At 42.7% G+C, this 7,098-nt stretch overlaps 1 pseudogene; it reads right to left on the bottom strand.

The window, feature by feature from the left end:
• Positions 1 to 4,571: 4,571 nt before the first annotated feature.
• On the bottom strand, positions 4,572 to 5,141 carry LOC132488303 (large ribosomal subunit protein uL22-like; annotated as a pseudogene).
• Positions 5,142 to 7,098: the final 1,957 nt, after the last annotated feature.

A 7,098-nucleotide genomic window follows, 5' to 3' on the forward strand; every position in this document is an offset into this window, starting at 1 on the left:
ACATTCAAGTCATCTGAGGAGACTTTAACATCACCAATGCTCAGGATCCACCTGAAGAGACTCTAGTTTAATTTAAAAGTGACTCAGGTGACTCTAATATGAAGCTACAGCCTGAAGAACGGGTATTGAAACCGACCGTTGAGGGATATGAGGAGGGGCATGCAGGGATGGAGGGAAGAAAGAGACCGGGTAGAGGCTGGACAGTGATGGCAGAAGTGGATGAGGGATGCGGAGGGCATGGGAAAGAATGATGCCCAGTGACACTCTAAGAAACTACCGTGCACCTGCTTACAGGTATGCCCTGTGTAAATGTGTTTTTTAAATGTTTTACTAAAAAGGATCTGGCCCCTTTAATAAAGGAAAAATCTGTGCCAGCCATCCTGAGACAGGTGGGGAAAACTGCTAGAAGCCTGTGACATAGCTCAGTAAAAACAAAATTCCATTTGCATATAAAGAGTTTATCATAAACCCCAGCTCCAGTGGAGAGAAGGCTGTCAAACCTCAGCTCAAATGGCACTTGCGGTGGGTCAGACTAGAAAAGACCAATAATCAGAAATACATCAAAACTGCAGGCGCAGAGAAGGTCACTGGGACAAGTCTCAGCAGTTATTGACAATAAAGCAAAGAACATACAGGGAGATTGACAAACGGATTTCAAGAGGCCTGGCAATAGTCCTAAGGCCATGAAAGCAGACTGGATATCAGCAAGATATAGCAGCAGGTGGCCGGCTTAGGCTGGGGCAGATATTTGGAGCTTGAACTACAGACCCCAGAGGGATGAAAGGGTGATTATCTCAGGTCAGGGCCTGCATCAGAGGCTGCAATGTGAAGGTGAGCGTGGACAAGAGAAAAACAGACACATTCTTAAAACTAAGATATAAAGAAGGATATGATCACAGAAGTAAGTCAACAGCCTATTTGAGAGTGGACTAAAAGTCAGACTATATCCACGGTTATGTATGGGCCAACTTTAAGAGTGACATGGCACCCTTCATGAAGGAAGAGTTCAGGGCCCCCAGCCAGGCTCAGCTGGCGGCAGCTACAGTTAAGTGGCTCCAGCTGCAGGAACTCTAGGGCCTCTTATGAGCGAGCCCCGCCTGTTATCACGAGGCAGGCTGGAAATAGATCCAAGGAGAAGGGAGCAGAGGGCCCCCTTCCTAAGGCCTAAGGCTGCAAGAGCCCCTCTCTCCCCGCCGCTGCACATCAGAGAAAGGTGAGTTCTCCCTGGATCTTAACGGCCCCTGAGCTATTTTTTTTCTGTGCTGAACTTGGCTGTCAGAAACGCTGAAAGGGGGTAAACCAGGAATGTTGGGAAGGCAGTTAGCGTGGGGTAAGAATGCCTGCAACACAGGAGAGGGCTACCAGGGAGGACTTTACACGTTCTGTGATGATGCGACTGCAGGCGAGAGCAAAAGAGGTGTGTTTGTTCATTTGTTTGGGGAGGGGAGAATCACTTTTTTTTTTTTTTTTGCAGCACGCGGGCCCCCCACCGCCGCGGCCTCTCCCGCCGCGGAGCACAGGCTCCACACGCGCAGGCTCAGCGGACATGGCTCACGGGCCCAGCCGCTCCGCGGCATGTGGGATCTTCCCGGACTGGGGCACAAACCCGTGTCCCCTGCGTCGGCAGGCGGACTCCCAACCACTGCGCCGCCAGGGAAGCCCGAGAATCACTTTTTTAAGAGAATGAAAGGCAAGACAATTACACAGATTTTCATAGCAATGCACATTGTTAACAAACTGTTAAACTTAAGTTCCTGGTACATAGTATATGGCTTAATTTCAGTTGTATAACATTGAAAAAGAGGTTTGCCTGAATGCAGAACAATTAAAAATAAAATTAGATTAAGCAGTTACAAATAAGAGTTGGCATTTAGGAAGTTTTGCATTATTATCAACGTATTTCTTTATACAAAGCGCTTAAAAGTGTGCCTCTGAGAGGCTTCCCTGGTGGCGCGGTGGTTGAGAGTCCGCCTGCCGATGCAGAGGATACGGGTTCGTGCCCCGGTCTGGGAAGATCCCACATGCAGCGGAGCGGCTGGGTCCATGAGCCATGGCCGCTGAGCCTGTGCATCCAGAGCCTGTGTTCCGCAACGGGAGGGGCCACAACAGTGAGAGGCCCGCGTACCACAAAAAAAAAAAAAAAAAATAGTGTGCCTCTGAGCTCCTGCTGCCACTGCTACTACAGCTGCTCTATTTAAAAAAATAAACATTTAATAGGCAGAATAATGGTTATGAGCCAAACTGATGGAACAAAAATCATGACTTTGCCACTTACAACGAGAGTGACTTTGGATAAGTCACTTAATTTCTGTCCCTTATTTCCATCAGCTGTAACATGGAGATAACAACAGTACCATAGGGTCATAAGGAAAATTAGGTGAGTTTATATTCATAAAATGCTTACAGCAGTGCCCAGGTACGTAGCAGGTACAATATCACAAGTGTTTGCAATTATTATAAGTCTAATTAAATAATATAAAAAATGTTAAATCTCCCTGTAAATCAGTAGTTCCCAAACTTAGCTAAATGTTGGAATCTCCTGGGGCACTTTAAGATGTATGACACCTGGATCCCACCCCGAGTTATTATATAATGGAAACTCCCTAGATGATTGTAATGGATAATTAAGTTTGAGAATCATTCATGTAAATAATGACTCCCTTTCTTCAAGTAATGAGTTTCATTTAATTAAATAGGTCATTTTATAATAAATGAGTCTAATGACAGCTAACCAAGCTGTAGATATAAAACCAACTGAAAAGAATCAGCTTTGTGACCCAATTTGGGAGGTACTTGCACTGAGTTCATCATACTTGTTTTATGTATTACATAATTCTAGTGCTATGAGAAACACTGTAAACACCATGAAAAACAATATTTAATTGCCAACTCAATGGAGCAGGGATCATTTGAGCAGATGCTTTATCAAGGGAGCCACAAGGGGGAAAAGGCCTCTGTCCTCAGGATGGTGTATGAACTCATGCAAAGACTATACTCAGAAGCTTTTATTATTCCTGTGTATTTGTTTATGATGAGGGTAACACAGAATTGCTGATGTTCCCAGGATAGTGTAGCCCACATGCTACTGGTTTAAACAGAGATTTTCCTCCAGGGCCACTTCTGGGGCACTAGTACAAAAATAGTAACTGATGCTACATTTTCCAGGAAATGCCAGAGTATCATAGAATGGGAAATCAGTTTTTATCTCAGAGTCTGAGTAGCAGATAGTTCTTTGGGCCAAAGGGAGATTAAAGTGTGTGCATCGCCTGTTAGAAAGGCAGAATCCAGTGATTGCAGAAAGACCACAGCCACAAGATCACTGCAGACCCGGGGGTATTCAGATTAGAAAGTTTGAGAGCTGTAAAATTCCTGAGGTTGGTAAGCAAGGCAGGCAGCCAGAATTTTGTGCAGTGTTTTGGAAGGAAACAGCATTTTCTGAAGAAATTGATTGCATGCTGCTTAAAGACCAAATTTGGAACAATAAACAAAGGCATAAAATCTCTCTGATTAGTATCAGGAACTCTGAACTGCATAGGATGTAAGGGAAGAGTCCTTTAGCTGCACTGGTCAAAGGCAATGGCCAGTTTTTGAGTGAAGACACAAAGGCCATCCACACCTACCATATACCCTTCTTGTATAGCCCATGTATGCTTAAATGTGTATAATTCCCATCACAGAATAAATTTACGGTCAGTCTCAGCAAGTCCACGTGAGAGGTAGCACGGCATAGCACAGCACAACACGACTGATTCAGACTTCCCAGGTTTGAATCCTGGCTCTGCCATGTACTCACTGGGGAAGCTTGGGCAGTTTTTTCATCTGTAAAATAGAGTCCATAAAAGTACCTTCTCTCAAAAAGCTGTTATGTAGATTAAAAGAATTCATATTTGTAAACCACCTAGAAGAGTGTCTTCACACTGCTATAGAAATGCTTCTGAAATAAGTAAATCTTCATCAAGCCTCAAATTAGAAATTCCTTTCTGACTTCATTATGTGTAGTCATGTTCCTGGATCAGGTGTCTATCTGATAATCAAAGTCCCAACTCTGGCATTCAGACATGCAGAAAATAAGCCATACTTCTTTTGGAAACGTGTTTTGCTGGGATTATCTCTACCTGAATGAGGACTGTGTTATAACACCCACTTAGAGGGTATCAGGATGACAGACAGGATGCAATTTAAGAATCTGAGGGCATCATTTGTCTATTACTCTCATATCAGGAAATAGGATGTTAATAAACTTCCTTGGATGTCAAGAATACCAAACAGCGCATGAGATTCAACCATTCATACTCAAAACTCTGCCCAGTGTTTGTATTTGTTTGGCTGGTTGGTTGGTTTGTTAGTTTGTTTGTTTGGTTTTTATGTTTATTGTTCAGCGTTTTTACAGTCTAGAGAAGAGACATGAAATTGCAGAAGCCTATGCTTTCATATTTTCTGGGGTTGGCAATGCCCAGGGCAGAGACAGCTCTTTCAATTATGGGTCTCGGCCAGTGTCGGCCACAAGGAAAAATGAATGGCCACACAGTCCTAAGGGGCCAGTATTTTTTTTTTTTTAGTTTTATTTGCATTTATTTTTTTGTGGCATTTATTCCCAGGCCATAAGTTTTTTGTTTCTTCGGTTTCTTCTGGGTTATCTTTTACTTCTGTGCAGCCCCCTTTTCTGGTTTAAGAACAATCTGTTCTTTTTCAGTAAGGATCATCTCAATGTGGCAGGGAGAGCTCGTGTATGGGTTGATCTGACCACGAGCTCTGTAAGTCCTGCGCTACATCTTGGGGATTTTGTTCACCTGGGTACGCTCAATGACCAGAGAATCTACATCTAAGCCCTTAAGTTCAGCATTACTCTCTGCATCTTTGAGCATGTGCAGTAAAAATTCAGGAATCTTTTTGGGTCACTGACCCTGCGTCCAGCCCCACTGTTTGGCCTGGGCACACCTACCAATTCGACCACCATAACAAAGGAATGGCACACATTGCTTCTGTAAAGTGACATCCTTCAGATGCTTGGTAGCTTTTCTGCTCTGCATACCCTTAATGGCCTGGGCAGTTTCATGAGTGTTAAAGTGAACATGAAGATTTGAACCTCTTGACTTGCATGATTTTGTGGGGTTTTCTGGGTCAAGGGAATAGCAAACCATTTTTAGAGGTCACCTCAGGCCATTTACCAGAAAAGCAGCGGCTAGTATTTCTATATCACATAGAAGCTGAAGCCCAAATTCACCGTATCTGCAGCAGGGACTCAAAGAAGCTACCCAGTGACATTCTGCCCCCAAAGTGCTCTGGCTAACTCGTTACAAGCTTTATCTTTGATGGGTCAGTGACTCTCTCAGCTGGTTTAGTGGCAAAACACTGTTGACCCTCAGCCAATTTCTACATGGCATCATCATGGTAAAAGGATGACTCTAAGCAGCTCCTCTGGCCATGCCTGCCCAGAGCAGTAAAAAAGGAATGTATGTCAGCACCGTGCATCCTGAGTGGCATAAACAGCTGACACCCTCCCACTTGGGATTTTAAGTTTTCATCCTTCTTAATGTGTGCAAGTGTCATAAGACTTTGACACCTCTCCCAGGATTTCTCGGGATATTTCCTGAAGAGCATTTGGCCTAGAACCCTATTGCTCCAGACTGTACCTCCTCTCTCTTCCTCTGCTGTTCTCTTTACAGCTAGACTTGCAGGTAGATTTGTGTTAAAATGCTTAAAAATGAAGGTTTTATATATATATATATATATTTTGTTGTTGTTGTTGTTGCGGTACGTGGGCCTCTCACTGTTGTGGCCTCTCCCGTTGCGGAGCACAGGCTCCGGACGCGCAGGCTCAGCGGCCATGGCTCACGGGCCCAGCTGCTCCACGGCATGTGGGATCTTCCTGGATTGGGGCACGAACCCGTGTCCGCTGCATCGGCAGGTGGACTCTCAACCACTGTGCCACCAGGGAAGCCCAGAAATCATATTAATACAGCTCAAAATTTACCTTATTTTGTTCCAAAAAAAAAAAAAAAAAAAGCACAGAGTGAATTGTCGAGTTTGAGCTATGAATGAAGCTTTGGGTAGATTTCAAGGCAACAATGCCAATCGGCCTACTGAGTTTATCCCAAAGTGGACTGAAAGTTTGAGGAATCTGGCTGTGCTACTTAGATTGCCTAACCCATCCCATTAAATATTATTTTCTAGACCCAAAATTTCCCTTTTAGATCATTATCCATTGTCTGTTTTCTTGCCTGTGGTAATTACTGGGCTCCTGCACCACTGGAAGTACAGCAGAAACATGCAACACATTCTTTTTTGTATTATGCTCCTAACCCTGTTTCTAAGTCCCAAGCAAACTTTCATCATCCTAAATTTACACATTCCTATTTTTCCTTAGAGAATGCTATGCATTTCGATTACTAAAATAATATAGTGGAAAAATATTTGCAATAAAACTTGTTTTTTCTCTTATTTTTAATTTTTATACAATTTTTAAAGGTTTCACTCCATTTACAGTTATTACAAAATATTGACCGTATTCCCCATGTTGTACAATACATCCTTGTAGCCTATCTTACTCCCAATAGTTTAAACTTCCCACTCCTCCATTCCTATTTTGCCCACCCCGTTCTCCCCAAGGGTAACCACTAGTTCTCTATATCTGTGAGTCTGCTTCTTTTTTGCTGTATTCACTAGTTTGTTGTATTTTTTAGATTCCACATATAAGTGGTATCATACAGTAGTTGTCTTTTCTGTTTGACTTATTTCACTTAGCATAATACCCTCCAAATTCATCCATTTTGCTGCAAATGTCAAAATTTCATTCTTTTTTATGGATGAATAGTATTCTGTTGTGTGTGTGTGATATATATCACACACACACACACACACACACACACACCACATCCTCTTTATCCTTTCATCTGTTGATGGACACTTAGGCTGCTTCCACATTTTAACAATTTGTAAATAATGCTTCTATGAACATTGGGGTGCATATATATTTTTGAATTGTTTCCATTTTTTTGGACATATATACACAGGAGTAGAATTGCTGGGTCATATGGTAGTTTTATTTTTGTTTTTTTTGTTGTTTTTTTTGGACACATTTATTGGAGTATAATTTCT

Source organism: Mesoplodon densirostris, chromosome 1 (genome assembly GCF_025265405.1).
Source record: "Mesoplodon densirostris isolate mMesDen1 chromosome 1, mMesDen1 primary haplotype, whole genome shotgun sequence".
In the NCBI taxonomy this organism is placed as follows: domain Eukaryota; kingdom Metazoa; phylum Chordata; class Mammalia; order Artiodactyla; family Ziphiidae; genus Mesoplodon; species Mesoplodon densirostris.